At 37.4% G+C, this 20,627-nt stretch overlaps 1 protein-coding gene across 2 annotated transcripts in view; it reads right to left on the bottom strand.

The window, feature by feature from the left end:
- The window catches only part of LOC141434282 (uncharacterized), a 57,206-nt gene that overhangs the window by 7,030 nt on the left and 29,549 nt on the right, over window positions 1-20,627 (bottom strand). The window lies entirely within an intron of this gene.

Genomic DNA, 20,627 nt, shown 5'->3' with positions numbered 1-20,627 from the left:
AGACAACCGGTGTAATTACTGGCACTTGAGGTATCCCATTTTAGGCCTCTAGGTTGGCAACGCATCTGCAATACACCTAGTGTTGCAGATGTTTATGGGCGGTGGTGATCTCTTACCATCAGGAGACCAACTTGCTCGTTTGCCATCCAGTCGAATAAATAAATAAATAAATAACACATAGTCTTCTCTTTATCCCGATATTCCCACGGATAGGGAACCCCCGGCTTTGTCACTTCAAAGTTCAATATCTCAAAAACGGCTGAACCGATTTTGATAAGACATGAGAACCATCGCTAGTAAATCTGCTATAAAATAATAAAAAAACGCATTGTAAACGGTCCACCCGTTTAAGAGCTACGGTGCCACAGACAGACAGACACACATAGCGGTCAAACTTATAACACCCCTCTTTTTGCGTCGGGTGTTAAAAAGCGAGTCTATGCGGGGTCTATATCGACTCGCATAGTCGTTGAAAGTCATAATGTACTGTTTTGATATAAATAACCTTTTTTTCTTCATCCGTTACTTGTTATAAAAGAAACCTAACCTGACCTAGGTACTTATAGAGTTCTACAGGATGAAAAATTTGTGAGAAATTTACTGTTTCGGCGGGAAAAGAATTATGACTAATGAATATTTACAAACATTACCTATGCCTTTTAATAGTTATGCGACTAGATACTCCACGAAAACATTATTATGCGCCTTGTAAGCAGAAGAGACGAAAAAGTGGTTGTTCTGTAAGGAATTGAACACAGTGACATATTTTCTATTCGTCTTTTCATTAGGTCTGTCGTTGAACCCGAGAGATAACAGGACGGTAGCGACGTACCCGCCCGCATATACTTATTGCTTTAGTTATAAAGCATAAGGGCATGTAGGTAGGGTACCCTCCGGTCTGGAGGGCGTAATACCTAACGCATTACCTAAAAACCGTATCAGCTTATAAAAGTTGAAAATTATACAAGTAGTATTATAAAGCTATTTATTTTAATAATATCTTGGGACAAGTTACACCAATTGACCTAGCCCCAAACTAAGCAAAGTACTATGGGTGCGAAACAACGGATAGAATACAATAGTTTGTGAGTATGTGTGTGTGTGTGTGTGTGTGTGTGTGTGTGTGTGTGTTTTGTTACTCCTCCACGCTAAAACGTCTCGACAGATTTGGATGAAATTTGACATGTAGACATCTGGAATAACATGTACTTAGGCTACTTTTTGTCCCAAAATTCCCACGGGATCGGGATATAATCTTAACGGCAGGATTTAGAGTCACGAACTACGGTGGATACGGACGATACGATACGAACTTCGAACAGCACATGCGCACACGCTCTTATATCAGGGCTTCAAATACCTTTACAAAGTTGGTAACGTTATCGCTGTCAAACAGAATTAACGTTAAGTCGTACCTAACTAACGTTAAACGATGTACCGTTACTTATATTATTTTTCACCGGTATAAAAATTGTAACATTAAGCTGTTCATAAAGTTAACGTTAATTCAAAAGTACCTATCGTTAAATGATTATGATTACTTCTCACTTTTACATAATAGCGGCGTCCCTGGTTATCATTCTGTTAAATTGGAACTTCTGTTATGCTATTAAATTAGATCTACATCTACTCAACAACGATATATATATGTGCTTGTGTTTTTTCAAGTACCGTTACCATAATGTTAAGTTATCACGTAACGTTTTAATTTAATACCGGTACGTGAGGTATTTTTGCGATTTTACCGTTACGTAACGTTATTTATAAAGTGAATTTGGTAACGTTAACAAGCCCTGGCTTATATTGAAGGTCGAGACGTATAGAATTGCATTGCGTATTGCGGTGAAATGTTATATTTCTACATTCCTACACCGGCACGCCTTTAGCATAGCACAATAACGTTGAAACTGGTATAATACGAGTACCTACTGCATCATATTAACCGTCCAAGTGCGAGTCTGAGTCGCGTACCTCGGTACGTACAAATTTGTAGGTATCTATGAATATTGGCTATATCTATACTTGGTCTGGATAGGTATTTAACTAAATGTAAACAAACTTCTGCTGCCAGATTTGGTACATTGGTTTTAAACATATTTATACTTATCTATCATTGTACAAAGTAGACTAGTGTATTTCAATACAGAAATGTAAATGTTTATGTAGTTTAATTTAATATTTAAGACACCAATTGACGTTGTTTTGTTTACATTTAGTTACATACCTATCCAAACCAAGTATACAGGGTGGCCCATTTATATCGGTCAGTATGGGAAAGTCTGAAACTATACGACATGCGAAAATTTCTTCTTAGGAACCATGACATCGATTTTAATAACAAGAAAAACTGCATTCATGCATTTAAAAAAACCTGTACTCAGCTCGGGAAACGAACCCAGTTGTTTAAAAAAAAACTTACACCATTTCTATTTAGATATCGATTGTGTACGTCTTAAGAAGTAAATGTGTCCATGAAACATTATGTCTAAAATGAATAAAATGCATTGTTTTCACATACTTTCATTTATTTTAGTAGGTGTTCGAAGTTTTTTTTTTTTTTCAAAACAACCGGGTTCGATTCCCGAGCTGAGTACAGGTTTTTCTAAATGCACGAATGCAGTTTTTCTTGTTATTAAAATCGATGTCATGGTTCCTAAGAAGAAATTTTCGTATGTCGTATAGTTTCAGACTTTCCCATACTGACCGATATAAATGGGCCACCCTGTAGAGCAGAGCCCCTTTGCTAGGCAAAATGTACGAGGTGTGGGGTAAGCAACAGCTGTAAAAGGAGAGTGTTCTCTAAATAGAATATTAGTGTGTCAAATACTAGGATACTAGTGTTTACCCGTGGCTTAGCACACGTAAATCATTAGATCCAGTAGCTGAATTGAAATTTCGATATTTTTAAAATTCCCGTGTGCATTCCCGACAATTAAATCTTGGTTTTCATTGACGTTACATTAAAAACAAAATAATCATTTAAAATGTCATGATATGAGCGGTTGTTGTTTCAAACTTTGTTGGTTAGGTTATAGTCTGACATTTCTCCCTTGTTACTAGTTCTGTGGGTCCCCCAACGCAATGCCTGCATGTTTACACTGGCGTTAATGACTACGGAAGTCGGTTCATTGACCTGCGATAGTTAATGCTAATTAGTGATAGTAAGATGTCGAATAGGCATCAACCGGCATCAATATGCATGCTGTGACGTCGTTTCCGCTCGCGAGATATTGATATATGGTATCCGTTATTTTCTTCACTGCTTCGAAATAGCTTTTTATTAAACATTTATTTTTCCATACAAACGTAGTTTAAAGCCGAGTTTAGACTTGCAAGAAAAATCGTAAAGCCAACGAGTTTTTAGTGGTCAATCGAACGCCGCAATGTAGCGTAACTTGCACGATTTTTCTTGCAAGTCTAAACTCGGCTTAAGAGCATCAAACACACACTTAAAAACTTCCGTATCTTATAATACTAAGTAGTTATAGGAAGGAGGATCACTGGAATACGATCTTCGAATTCCTCAGACGTTTTGGACCAAAAGAAAGTGAACAGTATGAACCAATAGACACCTACGTTACACGCCGTTTAGGCGGTTAACAAAAAAGCTATACAAACAGACACCCACGCACTGATTGCAAAATCGAAAGTGGTTTCTAATCAGTTATTATTAGCGCTAACCATTTAAGTGTCGTGGTATTGTTCTTTATTTATTATTTCTCTAAAAGTGGCTCCGAAGCAGTAACGTTTCGTGCGCTCTGCCTACCCCATGCTTTTATGTGAAAACGAATTACCTTAACCTTTTTGCTCTATCATTAAAGTGGTGTAACGGGATGAAAAAATTAGAATATCTTAAAACTTAAAAAAGCTAACTAAAGCTAACGTAAATATCCATATTTTTTTTAATAAGTCGCCAATATGGCCAAAGACACTAGGTCCTTGCTTTTGCTAATTGTTTATTTTTTTTATGAGGATTTTATATAGAGAAGCTCGATATTTCGGCACAGTTGCATGCGCCATAATCACGAGACGTGACGATATGTAGGTATATCATGGACAGGGATATTTGGAAATAATTCCGATCCTTACTAAAAATAGCGAACCTACTGTGTTAAAAATAAAGTTGTGTTTAATACTTGTGATGTAACGTATAGATATCATTTAATAATATTGTAAATCTGTTTAAAAAAATATATACCTCGTTGAGTTTCTTGCCGGATTCTTCTCAACAGAGGTTATTCCGAACCGGTGTTTTTTTTTTGACATTCATAAGTGCTTGTTGTAGCCTAAATTTAATAAAGATATTTTGACTTTGACTTTGAGACGACTGGAGAAAAGACCCAGTCGGCCAGTTGTCTCGCGATGAATGAAATATCTAGCTTCTCTAAAATCAAGGTACGCGGAACAAAACCCGAATTTAAATCATAAAATTAGTACCTAATGACCGTGATAGTTGGCAATAGTCTAAAAAATTGTGTTGAGTTTATATAGTTACATGTAAGGTGGTTTATAGGGGGAAAAATCCAATATGGACGTTTATTCGGTATTTAATGGAGGTAATCCCGTCACTATGCCATGGGAAACGATTAAATGAAAAAAAAAAATAGATGTACCTACTATTATGGGATTTATCAGAATAACCCTTTTGGCGTTGCTGTAGTGTGTAATCGAATAAAGAAGAATTTAAACACGACTTAGATTAACCCCAACCGTCAGTTTTTTATGCAATAGACTCTTTTTAAACACCGTAACGTACTTATGTTTAATTGTAAGTGTCTGTACCAATAGCTTCTCCCAAAGGAACATTATGTAAATCGACATGAGTGTTGACTTTTTTAGTACTATACGACACCCACACCTTGGGGTGTTTTACCCTAAATAAAGGATATTTTTACGCGTTTAGGGTATTTTTAGGATAGAAAATTCTTTGGGGTATTTTTTAGGGTAAAAGGTTTCGAATAAAATGTACGATTTTACGAAAAAAAATACTGCAGATGACATAGAAGCCAAGACTGTTATGGATGCATTCCAAGAATGTTTCGAAACGGTTTAGTAGTTCAGCTATTAGTTTATTAATAAATCTCATTTATTTGCTTTGTTTTTATTTAAAGTGCCTAAAAATAAAGGTAATTTCGCGTAGCGTTAGGGTAAAAAATAGCAAGAGGCAAAAAATGTAGTGCAACCACATTCTTAAGAGCGTTTTCACATTATTTGATTCGATATCGGTATCGGACGACGATACGATATCAGGGCACGTAAAATGTATGAAATATGTACCTGTCTTTCACATTGTCCGGCCCGATATCGAATATCGGAGCCAACACCGATCCTAAAGCAGCGGTACGTGTCTTGTAAGCAGTACTTGTTTTTATAGAATTTTCCTGTACTGGCCAGTTACAACTGCTACCATAGACAAGGCAATACTTTCTTTTCCTTATCTTAAGTGTTGCATATTCATGATTCGATCTAAACGAGCGTGCGATGCCGCGATGTTTTTGCACATACTTACTCAAGTGATACAATGAGGGTTTTCACATAGGTTTTCACAGAGGCGAAATATCGCTAGATGGCGTTAGTATCGTGAGGTCCGTTTGACGTTTGCTCGTGATTGGTTAAATAACTAAATAAGCCAATCAATGGCCAATCGCAAGCAAACGTCAAACGAACCTCACGATACTAACGCTATCTAGCGATATTTATGAAACTAGAATAGCTGTTTAGATAGTCTATGGTAGAACCTCTGCTAAGTGCGAGACGAACTCCCAAAGTGTTCACTGTACTGTGAGCACGTTTAGGGTTATTATTCAAATGTTTCACCCGCACAATTTGTGTGGTCATATTTTTTATGAATAGACTGTAGAGTAGGTAGAATTCGATGACATTGTAGATAATTATTTAGACGTCCTGTACTTTTACTAGATAACCTGTAAAATGTAACATAATTTTCAACCATGTCAACAAAAGTCGCCTACGAAGAAAAAAAACTCGAATAACGACCATAAAACTTACTTAACTTTTTGTAGATACAGGAGCTGAAACTGTATCGTATTAAAAGTCCGCTAAACAATTGTAATTAGTAATACGCGGAACCCAATGTGAGTGAGTCATGCGGTCACTTGTCCGGTTTTTGTACTGAGCTGGAGCCGTTAGGGTTGTCGACACAGTAGTAATAAAGATATTTTAGTTTTCCTATTGAATGAGGGCTATCGTTTTTTTGTGTTTCTTGATGGCGCCACTGTTGCGTGAGGTTTTTAAGTGTGGCTTTCAAAGTCTGTTATTACGGGCGTGAAAACAAAGTTTAGATTAAAATCATATTTAATACACCTTAAAACCGTGCCATAAACATATCGAGCAACCACAGTGTTGCGTAGTCCAGTTTTGTTCGGAAAAAAGGGAGGGCCAGAGTTTCCGAATGACAAAACTGTCTCAAACAAAACACAGACATTCATTGCCCCGTAACGCATAATTGCCATAATTAATTTTAAGTAATGCAAAATATTCACAAAATTATTCTGATTATAAATAAACCCGCGTAGCTCACCCAAAAACTATGAGATTTTACATTTCGGAGACCACACGCTACACTAACGCCTCTAGCGTTCATTCGTTATAAAGGTTTAATTTATTGAATAATCAGTTGCATTCTAAGTACAATAAAGAGTTTAAATACATAATAAAAAACAAAAAGAACTAACCTAAGATAGGTAGGTTAGGTACAGTCGAATTCTTAAACTTGCGAGCAAAAATTTTATCAAAAATATGTGAACACGACTGTATTGTTAACGGCGTAGAAGCGTGTTCAGATATTTTTGATAGTTGCGGTGTTTTTTAGCTGAATTTCGTTTTTGAGATACTATTGAACTTTGATATAATTATCGCTATTTATTTACTCAAAATGATTTTTCTCAAAGGTTAGGTTACAACGTTTATAATATCCGATTGAATATGACACTGACATGAAAGTTAGCATCTTTTGACAACCAGCTCATTTTTTTAAATATGTATATTGTACTTGGCCCTTCACTTGGTTTCAGGAGCCATATGTTAATCTACAAGACGTAGCATCTGATAAAAAAAAATAACTAAGCCATTATATGTCCAGATATTCAAATGAGTATCTTGAAATTATCTATATTTTAAGAAAATAAGATATAAAAAAAGAGTAGTAAAAAACGTGAACAATGCCAATTGCCTTAAAACTGTCACAATTACTAACTTTTAGTGGATTTGTATCGAATAAAGAATCATACAGGAGACGTTACCATGGCAACTACACTGAAAAAGTTGATTAACCCCTCCCTCTTGAAAGGCCAGTTGTCATAGTTGTCTAAGTTTTCTACTTTGTGGTTCAATTTTTTAACCCCCCACGCAAAAAGAGGGGTGTTATAAGTTTGACCGCTATGTGTGTCTGTCTGTGGCACCGTAGCTCTTAAACGGCTGGACCGATTTGAATGCGGTTTTGTTGATTTGAAATCTGGTTTTCTAGCGATGGTTCTTAGACATGTTTCATCAAAATCAGCCGTTTTTAAGATATTGAATTTTGAAGTGACAAAAGTGGTTATTTTCTTTCCGGCGCAGCGACAGCCCTGCCGGAATGCGCGGCGCGGGCGCACGCGCTAACCGGTCGCCGCGAAAGCGCTCAAGGCTGAGCTCTCTTCAATGAGCTTTTTTGCTGGTAAATTGTGATGTGTCTATGGGACGTGGAGGAACTTTTACGTCGCTCCGAGCGTCTGGCGGTTATTGGGGGACTTTTTAGTTTTTAGGGTTCCGGAGCCAAAATGGCAAAAACGGAACCCCTATAGTTTCGCCATGTCTGTTTGTCTGTCTGTCCGTCCGCGGCTTAGCTCAGGGACTATCATTGCTAGAAAGCTGTAATTTTGCACGGGTATATAGGTAAACTATACCGACAAAATGGTACAATTAAAAATTAAAAAAAAAAAATATTTTTAGGGTACCTCCCATAGACGTAAAGTGGGGGTGATTTTTTTTTCTCATCCAACCCTATAGTGTGGGGTATCGTTGGATTGGTCTTTTAAAACCATTAGGGGTTTGCTAAGAAGACTTTTAGATTCAGTGATTTGTTTGCGAAATATTCAACTTTAAAGTGCAAATTTTGCACTTTTCATTAAAATCGAGCGTCCCCCCCCCCTCTAAAATCTAAACCGGTGGGTGGAAAATTTAAAAAAAATCAGAAGTATATCAAACTTTCAAGGAAAACTATAACGGCTAAGTTTGCTTGAGAATTATTATTAGACGTTTATTTATGAGTAAATAGCAGCCTAAGGTATAAAATATACCTAAACTGGGAAGATTCCGTATAAAATACGAAATCCGTAGATAAATATTACATAATTTTTTCGTAATGGCTACGGAACCCTATTTAGGGCGTGTCCGACACGCTCTTGGCCGGTTTTTAGTACTTTTTTAGCCTGTTAAAGTGTCCCACTGCTGGGCAAAGGTTTAATTTTTTTCCACCATTCGTCCCTGTCAAGAGCTGTCATCCTACTTCAAATGTGTGCAGTTGTCCCGCCATATACTCGCACCTTTAAAATTATACTGAAATAATTCGAAATATTCACAGTTCCAAAATTAAACTTTAAATATAAGACAATCTGGTTGAATTTTAAAACAAGATAATTTCGAATTATTTCAGTTTAATTTTAAAGGTGCGTACTGTTCGGTCTGCCTCTACTAGGTACACTACTATATACCCCTTTACTCCTTTCTACTACCTACTTGCTACTACTACTTTGGTAGTAACGCTTCACTAAACAAGGGTAGGTATAATTTGTAAATGAGTCCTGTGTTTATAAGTTCGCAAAAAAAAAATATAGGTACATGTTCATTTTGAAGTCTTCGTTAATATTGTGGGCTGATTTGAATAGATTCATTTGATTAATTGAAAAAGTATTAAATTAATCAATTATTTCTATTAGTTAGTAACTTTAATATAACCGGAGATATAACGGCCAGTCTGACAATGGTGATTATTTTATTAAATTAATGAGGTGACATTTAAAATTGAGTGAGTGTTTTTATAAGTTTATAACAAAACGACAGAATTTTCTCTATGCACCTATAGAAAATAACTGCTTCTAGAATAAATTGTCAAATTTCGCCTTATGTGCCAACGCTCGTGTACAGATCAAAGTGTTTCGTTCGATATGATAGTAAAAAAGTGCTGCTTATAAAATCCCGGCGTACTAAATTTACAATACAATACAATACAAAGACTCTTTATTGTACACCAGACATAGTAAGCGATACAGAAAACAGATACACAGAGAAAAAAAAATACAAGGTGAGCAATAGAGCAATTTAGTACATAAAAATCAAAGAAAATTTAAGAAAATGTAAAATTTTCTTGAGTGGCAATAAGCTTATAAAGGCGGCTAGCTAGGACGTCGACGCAGCCACAGCTCATTCACCCATCTTGGCCCACATCCGAAGCTATTTCCACTTAAAATTTCCACGTTTATGTTCATTCAGTTTGAGAAAGCTCGTGGGAATGCTGTGATTATGATTGCCCCCATTGTGACGCAACAGATGTTTCGAGAACACTAGATGTCACTTTGACATGACTATATTGGACAGTTTTGCTACTCCACAGCCAAATCCGCAGCACACAAGACAACCAAGTCTTTGCGACATCAATAAATACAAAGTAAATCTACATATGCCACACAGACCCAAATGGCCTACACCATTGATTCCCAAACTTTTCAGTTTGCGGCGCAATTATAGGCTTAGTATTTCGTTACGGTGTCCTTGCAGCCAGATACTACTACTAGTTGAAATAAGCAATGATGATTTTCACCAGATTGCCTAAGGCCCCTGTTACACATGAAAGAAAGAAAGAAAGAAGACATTTATTCACTCACACAGAACACACACGTACACAGCAAAATTTACAGAAATTAAAAATTACAGAAAAACACATGAAAATAGTAAATACATATACACAATTTTGTGTCCCCGCGAAAGTGAAACGGCCGCTGACTCAGCATTATGCTGAAGCGTTAGAGGCCACATGCTTGTTAGTAGCACGAGAGCATGCTACTATCGAGCAAATGCTAGCTCTAGCATGTGTGTACAGGACATGCTACTATCGAGCATGCTTTTGAGTGGCATGCTCTTTAATAGCAGGCCCTGCTATTTTCGAGCATGCTAGTTGATGCGGGGGTGAAAGGGGGGAAGGTAATAAGCAAGTGTGAACGCGTTTGCTTAATGATCATGCTAGTATTGGTAGAGCCACTAGAGTTGCAAGCAAAAAAAAGCGACTAAACGCGATTTTGTTGTAAATAAATTAATTTACTACCGTTGTATTTGCGAAAAGCCGTAACGGCCACAGGGTTGCAGCCGTAGGCCGTGGATTTTGAGATTTTTGGCCTGACATTGTACCTGACAGGAGCATGCCATCAAAAGGCATGTGTAACAATAGCTTAAGTTAACAGGAGCCCCACGCAGTTTGGGAACCCCTGGCCTGCACTATAACGTTTAGGATCGAATTATTAATATAACTCACTAGCCTTTACTCACTGATAGGAGGATTGGATATTTACAGAAATTCACAGTTAAAAAGTTAAAAGAGAAAGATAATAAATTATGCTTCACCTAAAAACCTATATTTCATCGCTCAGATTGCTGTTATTGGGCAGGGAGCCATAAGGCTGGCACCAGAGAAAAGAGTCAGTTCCTATCCTCCTAACACCTAGCGTACTAAATTTAGGACATCATCATTATGTAGGTAAGATACATAAGATTCACTTACAATTCAACTGGGACGAAGTTACGAATCATTGAAACTAATAGAACTATCATTTAGGTTTATCACTCTTAACCCAGACTGAGTGTCATTTGAGATAGCTAACGAATGTGTGACAAGTTATCTCTCTGATAGAGCGTTGCCAAAACCATAAACATTTTTGTAAGATAATGTTGAGCTACTTAAACAAAACATCTAGAATGATCAGAAACTGTAGGTACATAGTATTTTGGTTAGTAAAGTGTATAGTGTGGTCTATATCGACCGGTCGAAAATTGGTAGTTATATATAATGTTTGACATAATTTTTTTTTCTCTGAAACCATTTATTTCTCAGAATTGTTAAAAAACAAACCTAACCTAACCTATAAGAGTTTTACACGATGACTATTTAAAAAAATATGGTTACAGCGGGAAAAAAAAATATGACTAACAATAATTATGACAAATATTACATTATGACTTATAAAATTATTGCAGTCGAAAGGATCCCGTAAGTAATAGCGAGTGCACCTTCGCCGTGAGCGCACTCATCCATCACTAAAATCTTCCAAAAACGCAGAAACTACTACAGAAGCCACTCCACAATGCCGATGGCATCCTTACGAATTTCCACCAAGTCGGTTTCGATCCTAGCATCGGCTGATTTCCTGCCGATACCCAAACTTAATGTTCGGTCCAACACTACTAGACTAGTGGTTAGTCAACTAGACTAGGAAAAGGTGGAGCTTAACTCACGAGCTCACGACAGTATAAATACATAATTTTAAACTAGTTTCCTCTGCGGGATAGAATCAGAAATGATTATATCCGCAGTAGAACTAAAGTTAACGACATAGCCCGAAGAATTGCGAAACTGAAGTGGCAGTGGGCGGGGCACACTGATCGCAGGACTGATGGCCGATGGGGTCTGAACTTCTGAAGGTTCTCGAATGGCGTCCGCGAACCGGGAGACGAGCTTGATGAAACTAGTTTGCTATTGTCGTTCGGAACTCGAAAGAAAAGATCTTTTTCTTTCTCTTTTGAATCTTTAGGAAAACGAAGAAATCAACGAGTAGGTACCTAACGAGCGAAATTAACATTGCCGGTTGTACTGTAATTATTGTAACTAACTTTAAATTTAAAGACGGAACTCCACTCCCTCTTATTAATAAAATAACTAAATCTAAATGTCTTCCGAGCAATCCACGGTTGGTAATCTGTTACATAACAAAAATAATACAGTACCTTTATTCAGAGCATTTTATTAGCAAAATTTTCACAGCATGACACGACTGTATATACCAGTGTAAGTTGAACCATGTCTGATTTTAAAATATAGAGTTGACTAGCTCAAGTTACATTGGAGTTCTAGTGTTGTGCAAGCGGTCTTAGCCATGCTTTACATAATTTTATAATCCTTCTTTTTGTTTGTCTTTAATACCGGATGACTTTCAACCTTTTAGTTGGAATTAAGTTCAGTTGAGGGATTATGTATTATTTGGCTGTTACGCAATAGTTGCCGTGATCTATTCTTTGATTCCCACCTTATTAAATTAACTGACATCCTGCTAGTATTACTTGTGGCTCTATGAGCTGTACCCGGAGGCTGTACCTCACGAGCTTTTTCCGCCATTTAAAAAAATAAATAAACTGAAGCAAAAGAAATTAACGTTGAGAAATACAGTAGAGATACAAATGAAATGGAGATAAGAACAGACGGATATCCGGAGAAACTTACGAAAGCACTTTTGCCCAAGCTGAAATGAAGACGCTTCGCGCATAGTCAATAAATGCGTAAGTTATTAGTTATTGGGATGTATGCATACAAAATCAAGCCAGAGTTTTCATAACCTGGTGTCCTGTTACAGTGACGAACCCAAACTATAAGGCTAGCGGAGCCACAACTTTTTTAAACTGTTCATAGGCACGTGCCTGTGTAACGAACTTTAACGTTTCAATTTGCGCGATGCTTGCGGCGATGTTAGAATCTTCGTAAAAAAACAAAAGGTCACACCCGCCAGACCGTGAAACGAAACGCAACGACCGCGCGTGCCTAAGTATTTGCACTTTTTTTTCATGTCAGGGTGTAGGAAATGCACAAGCGTGCAACAGAAATCGAGGGCGATTCTAGTGTACCGTAGGTACTGGCTGGATCTTGGAATTTTGTTTTGATGTTTGATTCGAGAATAGAGTTTGGGTATGGGTTTGGGTCTTAGGCATTCTTAGGTAGAATTAATATTATTAATATCAAATTAATTATTCAATCTTTTTTCAACGTGGAAAAAAATATGTAAATATCGTTTGAAGTTCAACGTTTAATTTCAGTGGTATTATTTATTTATACAGGACCTATTATAATTATATTCCCTTTGAATCTGTGAAAATCCCTTATCTCACTTTGATTTTTTTTTGTAGAGTTATTCACCATGACGCATGCCATCACGCGTCTTCGTGGATGGCACTAGACTGTAAACTGATAAAAAGTAAATCAAAGTTTCAAGTAAACTGAGTAAGCTGATTCAAGTCTTTTGCAAATTGCTCGCAATATTTCTGTTTACGTTTGTTAGGACTATGGGTCTTGATTGTTCCGTGGCCCAGATCCATGGACCATGGTGGTTACTCCATGGGTTGCACAAGTTTGCGGTGCGCTGCGCTACAGATATATGTTTTACGCAACTGGCACACACGGTTATTTTAATGTAGGGACTGCGTTATCTCAGTTAAGGAATCATGGTTTCCGTAGATTATGTTTATTAAGTATAACACTCTTTTTTGCACTTTTGAATGGCGATTTTGAATTTAATCTACTAAAAACTTATGTTGGGTAACGCGCCTCAAAAAGCACAATTAGGTACTGATTGGCAAAAATATTATTAGTTTCGCTGGCTTTTAAATTTGTATGGAGACCTCAGTGCGCGATTTGCACTTGGCCAGTTCTTTCATCAGTTTTTGGTTCCGTCATTTAGTTTGCGACACCTGATCAAGTTGGCAGTGATATGTATCAAAAGTATCTTTGATATTTAAGAAAACTAAGAGGACATAAAAAACTAAAACTATTAACCCGTCACGCATCTTAGTGACTACATTAGTCCCTAACTTTTTTGTGCGGGAAACGTCCCAGAGAAAATAGTATAGGGCTAAATAATTTTAGGCAGCGTTCCGAAGAAGCTGTTAGCGTTTCTCCTCTGAATAGCTAAGCTTATTCTTAGTCCGAGGGGGCTGCCAGCTCTTCGATCCCCAGTGACGTGTACTAACCTCTTTGCAACCCAACATTTTATTTAAATTAAAGAAAAAAACCGAGATATTACGGTTCTAATTTTGACTATACCTATATGTAAAATCTAGAATAGGGTGGAGTTCGAAAATAGGACTACAACTGCTGGTTGTAATTTATGTGCCACAAGGGAACATTTTCCAGCCAGTCGTTTTGTATGGTTAACTATCAGTAGATGGTTTCTATTTGTACTCTACCCATTTACTAAAATCCGAACAACCTCTTCTCGATTCTTAAAATTCTCCCTGGTTGGTCCTTTCTAAAGTTGGAAACCCTCAACCTTAACGTTTAAACGCGTGTCTGTGTCCCTTTGATTTCTGTTATTAAAACAAAATGGCGGACTGTAAGTTCAACGACCCATTATGCAGATTTGCCTGGCCCAAGTATACCTAATTTTAGACGTGACTCGTTCTGTTCATGTCACTGTCATGACATGCAGTGAATGGCCGTAGTTATGAGTGATTACCAGTCGTGTTAGAAATAGTGTAATTTCACAAATGATACTACGCCTTGGGAAAGATACTGCTGTTACGTAAGCTGTGACATACAGGGTGTTAATTAAATAACTGTAAACCTCAGACACCCCAAGAATATTTTTGAATTTTAAGTTAGTTGATTGCATTTATTTTTGAATATCTTAATTATTTTGGGGAACTATATTTTCTGTCACTTAAATTTAGATTTGTCACTAAACTGCGATACTCTAATTAAACTAATAATAATAAATATCCCTAAGAAATATATTAATCAAAACTGTCTTTAAGTATGAGTCATCAGATTAATGTAAAACTGTATCCTAAATTATAGTTTGATCATCAAAATTCGATCACCAAAATAATAGATCTGTCACCTAATAAATAAATCAGTTCCTTAATTCGATGCTTCTACCTATTCTACTAAGGCAGGTCTGGTTAGGTACGACGACGAGCGAAGCGAGGAGGAGTGTTAGGTAGAGCTGCTGTTTTAGGTGATCAATAAAATCATACCCATTATTTTAAAAGATTCGTATGTTTTGCTAAGTCAGTAACTCTGCTTCATTTCAAAGTCTACACCAAAGAGGTCTACACTCATAATTTGTATTTAATTGTCAGTTGCGCTTTTACGTTTTTAGAAGAAAATCACAAAATGACAGCAAAACGGCCAGTATTAAATTATCTAAATAGTATGCAACCTCGCTAAAATAGTTAATTGGCGCATGTTGCTGTCGTAACTTTTAGACTGGCCACATAAAGGGATTTCAAAACACATACACAACCTAATTTAAAACATAGTGTAATCGATTCTACTCTCGATTCTGAGCAAACTACTTTCCGGTTTTCAGTTATTTAATTAACAACTTGTATATAAATGGAAGAATGTATACCATAGAGTATACGGCAGTTGTCTCACCGCCGGCGAGGAAACGATTGGCTATCGACTATTTTCTCGCTCAAGAAACGAACAAAAGATATAAGATCCTGTGTGAGTAAAAGAGACCCATATATTAATAGTTGATCGCTTGCGGTTCACACTGCCGGCGAGAACTCGCTCTTACATCATTTGTCGCAGCGACAAGAGCTATAAGACTCGCTGAGCTATAAAACTAGCTCAGCGATACTCGCTCAGCGCTGTTAGCTTGGCGGCCGCCCGGCTCGAGCGAGTAGAGCGAGTAATCGCCCGGCGTGCTCGAACACTCGCTCGTTTCTAGTTACTCGCTCTGTTCGCTTCTCGATCATCGTCGGCGGTGGGACAAGTGCCTAATACTACATTCGAAACCAAGAATGACCTGGCTGAAAATCACCGCTTGGGTGTTTATTAACGCTTCAGCATTATGCTGAGACAGTGTCCAATTCACAACCACAATGACACATACCATGTTACGTTATTTTCGTGTTGTCTATTTGTACTTAATACTATTGTTGTGTCTTGTGTTGTGAATAAATGTATTTATTTCTTTCTTTCTCAAACTCTTTAGTCTATGGCATATACTAAACCGTGGTGGCCTAGTGGTTTGACCTATCGCCTCTCAAGCAGAGGGTCGTGGGTTCAAACCCCGGCTCGCACCTCTAAGTTTTTCGAAATTCATGTGCGGAATTACATTTGAAATTTACCACGAGCTTTGCGGTGAAGGAAAACATCGTGAGGTAACCTGCACAAACCTGCGAAGCAATACAATGGCGCGTGTGAAGTTCCCAATCCGCACTGGGCCCGCGTGGGAACTACGACCCAAGCCCTCTTGTTCTGAGAGGAGGCCTGTGCCCAGCAGTGGGACGTATATAGGCTGGGATGATGATGATGATGATATACTAAAGAGTTTGGTTTCATAGCATAGAGTCTATGCCATAAACTAAAGAGCTTGAGAAAGAAAGAAATAAATACATGTATTCACAAAAAGACAACAATAGTATTAAGTACAGTCACCAGCACAGCACCAATATCTGACACAACAAGCGTGCATAAATATCTGATACGACTCTATTTCTAGGGCCGGAAGGACGTGTCAGATATTTTTGCACTCTCCGCTGTGGCAGATATTAATGCTGGTGACTGTACAAATAGACAACACGTAGACAATGTAGAAAAACTGGCCAGGTCCGTTCGGGGTTGACAATAGCAATAGGTAGTGCCAGCCGGATAGCCCAGCTAGAGAACCTGACTACGAAGTTACTCCCGGGTTCGATGCCCGGTCGGACAGATATTTGTATGATGAAAAATAAGTATATTTGTTCTCGAGCATTGGGTGTTTACAATGTTTTTAAGTAAGTATGTATGTATTTATAACACAAGCTTTGCTCAATTTGAGACTAGGGCAATTGGTATCAAGTGTCAAGTCAATATTATGTACGGAAATCAAATGCGTGCAAGTGGCTAAGTACCTACCTAGTGATTGTATTGACTTTTAATTTGGCATGGATATTATGGTAGATAGGGTTAAGGTTGCCTGGAAGAGATCGGTCTGAAGTGATAAGGCCGACTATTGCTTAGGTACCATCAGCCAAATAAGTGTCCTATCAATTTTTAAACAAGTTCCTATCAAATGAATATGTCGCTAAAGTCAAACTCTCAAGTTGACAGACGTCTATTGGCATTATTGTTTTGTGACATGCAAACGAATATCAACTTTAGGGTGGTATATCATATATTTGGCTGATGGTACCTTGGAAAATCTCTATTATAAGGAGTTTAATTCATGAGCCACCATGCAACCATTTCGCAGTAAACGTCATAGTGACTTAAGATTGGTTTTTTGGAATCTTTTCGTATTTTTTATTTCAATTCCAAATTTTTACTTTTACGGTCATCCCGTAAAACCTAAATTGAAAATACAAACTGAAATATAGATGCACAGAAAAAACAGAAAAATAAGACCATCACTGGGAATCGAACCCAGGTCCTCGGTAATCCGTACCGCGTGCTATACCGCTACACCACTGATGGTCATAGTGACATCGCATTAATTAACAAGGAAAATCATAATGACTTTCTTTGAAAAGGTTCCATGGCGCCTCATAAATTAAAGTCCTTGGCCGTACACTAATCGCTAGCAATATCTAGCAGTCATAACAACACGTTTATCATCTTGCATTTCCACTGTTCTTGTTTCATATCTGAACAAGATTTACTCGCGAGAATGTATGAAACATACAAACGTGTTTTCAAACCATTTGGCTATCAGCTTTCATCGGCCGTGTTTCCCGGACATGCGCGGGCGCCGGATTGTGAGAACTGGCCCTACGGAGTGCAATACTCGAAATTCTTGTTGCCGTCCCGCTGACGCTTGTCATTTAATACGCGAGTGGAAGGGACGGTACGAAACAAATTTCGATTTTGGAATTTCGTAGTAGCCCCCCCTGGAAACGACAGGACATACAGCGCCACAAGGGAAAATTTATATTTATTTGTATTATGTTGTATTTTTTTTTTCATTTTGAGATTCTCCTTTTTAACTCCCGACGTCTTTGTGAGACGATCTTATGTATTAAATAGTACAAAATACGAAGTTCAGTTACAAAATTTCCATACATTTTGTATACATTAGAAAAATTTGTAGGACTACGAAATTGAGCTTACCAAGGCCAGAATAAGCAACTTAGCCAACTCACCAAATTTTATTTAAATCTCAGAAAAAAATTGGCAACTAAATAAAAATTGGCCCACTAATCCTCTAAATAAACCCCCTACAAAACAATGACCAAATCAATTAAAGATAAATTCTCCACAAGTTATTTTTAATAGTAGCTTATCGTTTAAAACAATTCCATCGCACAGCAAGATAATTCGCAAAGAACAAAGAATTCGCCACGGCACAATATTTACTACGCAAATGATAATCAATACGATAATACAAAATGCTTACCCAAATAACCAAACACCATCTTAATATACCATCAGCAATTCTCAATAATGTCATCGTACGGAAAAGTCATCAAAACTACAACCATTCAAAGTATCTTTTTCAATGTACACTGGGACATAAAACCGGCCAAGCGCTAGGTGGACGCGCGCACGTAAAGTTCGTGTTTATGCTGGATCTAGGCGAAATAAAATGACTTTTTATGCATAAAGTAAAATCTTCGTCTAAGATCAAGGTAATCAGGTGTCAACAGCCAAAAACAAAAAAGTTTAAATGTATTTTTTAAATCATTTTTAATTTATATAAAAATAAAAATCAATTGAAATCAATCAATCAATAACTAAAACACTATAATTAAACAGTAATGCATGAAAAATAAACGGTACCCAGCAAGTGAACAATTGTTGTTGTGTGTTTCCAATGTTGCTATTTAATTTCCTCTCAATCGAAATGAAAAGAAGAGTGCATTAAACCCATTTAACCCATTTTCCCTTCGATGTGTCTATCCACTTTCGCCGGCTCGGGTGGCTATATGAACGCCTCGGGTAAAATGGCTCGTTTTATGCTCTTGTTGTACAATTTACTATTTACTTCATAGCATTGTTATTAAAAACAATACTTTTTAATACTCGGACGCAAAAACTTGTCTGTCTGTCTGTGGCATCGTACCTCTGGAACGGATGGACTGTTTTCGATGCTGTTTTTAAACTAAAGCTAGTTTAATAGAGTAGGTTCTTAGCTAAGTTCCATTCAAATCGGTTCAGAAGTTTTTTAGATATTGAACTTTGAAATGATAATGTCAGGGTATTTTCAACTTTTTAAAGTTGTAATCAACTTAGATTATTTCTATTGTTTTCCGGAACGGAAACCTCAAAAACCGGCCAAGTGCGAGTCGGACTCGCGCACGAAGGGTTCCGTGCAATATACAACATTAATCAGACATTAAGCAAAAACTCACGTTTGTTGTATGGGAGCACCCCTTTAATATTTATTTTATTCTGTTTTTAGTATTTGTTGTTATAGCGGCCAAAGTTATACATAATCTGTGAAAATTTCAACTGTCTAACTATCACGGTTCATGACGGACGGACGGACAGCGAAGTCTTAGTACTTTTGGGTGCGGAACCCTAAAAACACAGTTTGTAAATAAAGCATTGCCACAATCATTCCTTAATCAAGAGCTCCTAAGAAAAGGAAACTGTTGGAAAACGGAGTTATGCAGCTGGGAAAAATTGAACAATGGGATATTCTAAGAAACTGCACAAATGAAACTTGTACTTCTTCGGTATAAATAAAAACTGGGGGCTACTATGAAATTCGAAAATCGATGTTCGTATCGTACCGTCCCTCTCACTCGCGTATTAAGTCACATAAGCGTGAGCGGGACGGCAAGATACGAAGTTTGAATTTTGCACTTCGTTAGGGCCGGGTGCGCTTGCGCTCATTAAAATAACCACCGGGTAAGATACCCGCATGCTGCGTGATATTATCGTTTAAGATAATTATCCCAAGGAATAAGGAGATAAATCAGCTATTAAATGTAAATGCTACCGGAAGCCTATAAGTACAGTCGGAGATGTAACTTCTGCACAAAATGAATCTATTTTTAACCCCCGACGCAAAAAGAGGGGTGTGTTATAAGTTTATACTATAAGCCTGTGTGTCTGTCTGTGGCACCGTAGCTCTTGGACGGGTGGACCGATTTGAATGCGGTCTAAATTATTTGAAATCAGGTTTTCTAGCGATGGTTTTAGATATGTTTCATTAAAATCGGTTCAACCGTTTTCGGGATATTGAACTTTGTAGTGACAAAGTCGGGGGGTTTTCCAACTTTTTGGTTGATAGGTTAGATTATATGTCATATGTGAGTAGTGCACGCGGAAACCATCAGTGAATGAATGAAAAAACTTTTTTCGACACACATGATACACATAAAAATTACAAAAATACTAGAACCACAAAACATAAAATAAAGTATTGAATAATATAAAATTATGTACGTGTGGGAAGAGCTGGAAGAAGCCGCGCAAGATCGAGCCAAATGGAAAACTCTTCTACGAGCCCTATGTCCCTAGTGAGGGATAACAGGATCACATCATCATCATCATGTACGTGTGAGCGAAAAAGTCCCGCGTCGGCATAAATGCGGTCTCCTGGCGACACAGATCAGAACTAGCAGCAGCAGGAATTCCTTAAAATTACATAAAGGCTGTTCCGAAATATTATTTATTTATTCAATAAAACATTACACCATCAATCATCATTTTAAATCGT

Source organism: Choristoneura fumiferana, chromosome Z (genome assembly GCF_025370935.1).
Source record: "Choristoneura fumiferana chromosome Z, NRCan_CFum_1, whole genome shotgun sequence".
NCBI classification, from domain to species: Eukaryota; Metazoa; Arthropoda; class Insecta; order Lepidoptera; family Tortricidae; genus Choristoneura; species Choristoneura fumiferana.
This window is presented reverse-complemented; position numbering and strand designations above follow the sequence as displayed.